The sequence below is a fragment of the Cryptomeria japonica genome, unplaced genomic scaffold (assembly GCF_030272615.1).
Source record: "Cryptomeria japonica unplaced genomic scaffold, Sugi_1.0 HiC_scaffold_76, whole genome shotgun sequence".
NCBI lineage: Eukaryota > Viridiplantae > Streptophyta > Pinopsida > Cupressales > Cupressaceae > Cryptomeria > Cryptomeria japonica.
The window spans coordinates 511,798-512,165 of NW_026728898.1; the positions used below are offsets into that span (position 1 = coordinate 511,798).

The following is a 368-nucleotide window of genomic DNA, read 5'->3' on the forward strand; positions in this document are numbered from 1 at the left end:
GTGTGTGGGCACCGCGTTGCAGACGGGACACTGCACGCACACGACGCCCCCTCCAGGTGCACGCACGTAGGCCGGGCCGGGTGCACACTCGACGCCCTAGCAAGGTGCGCGCACCCGGGCAGGGCTCACACTTGGCGAACGGGGCGCACTTCGCGAGGGAGGGTGTGCACCTCGACGGGGGTGGGTGGCCGGGGTGGATTCGCACGTGGGTCGCGGTTTGCTAAGTACACACTGCGACAAGCTCATAACGGGTGCGATCATACCAGCGTTAGTGCACCGGATCCCATCAGAACTCCGCAGTTAAGCGCGCTTGGGCCGGAGTAGTACTGGGATGGGTGACCTCCCGGGAAGTCCCGGTGTTGCACCCT

General features: G+C 66.0%; 1 non-coding gene across 1 annotated transcript; it reads left to right on the forward strand.

Annotated features, from left to right (window-relative positions):
• The first annotated feature begins 249 nt into the window (after positions 1-249).
• LOC131864097 (5S ribosomal RNA) lies at positions 250-368 on the forward strand. Its single transcript, XR_009362988.1, has one exon. It is a non-coding gene; the product is annotated as a 5S ribosomal RNA (ribosomal RNA).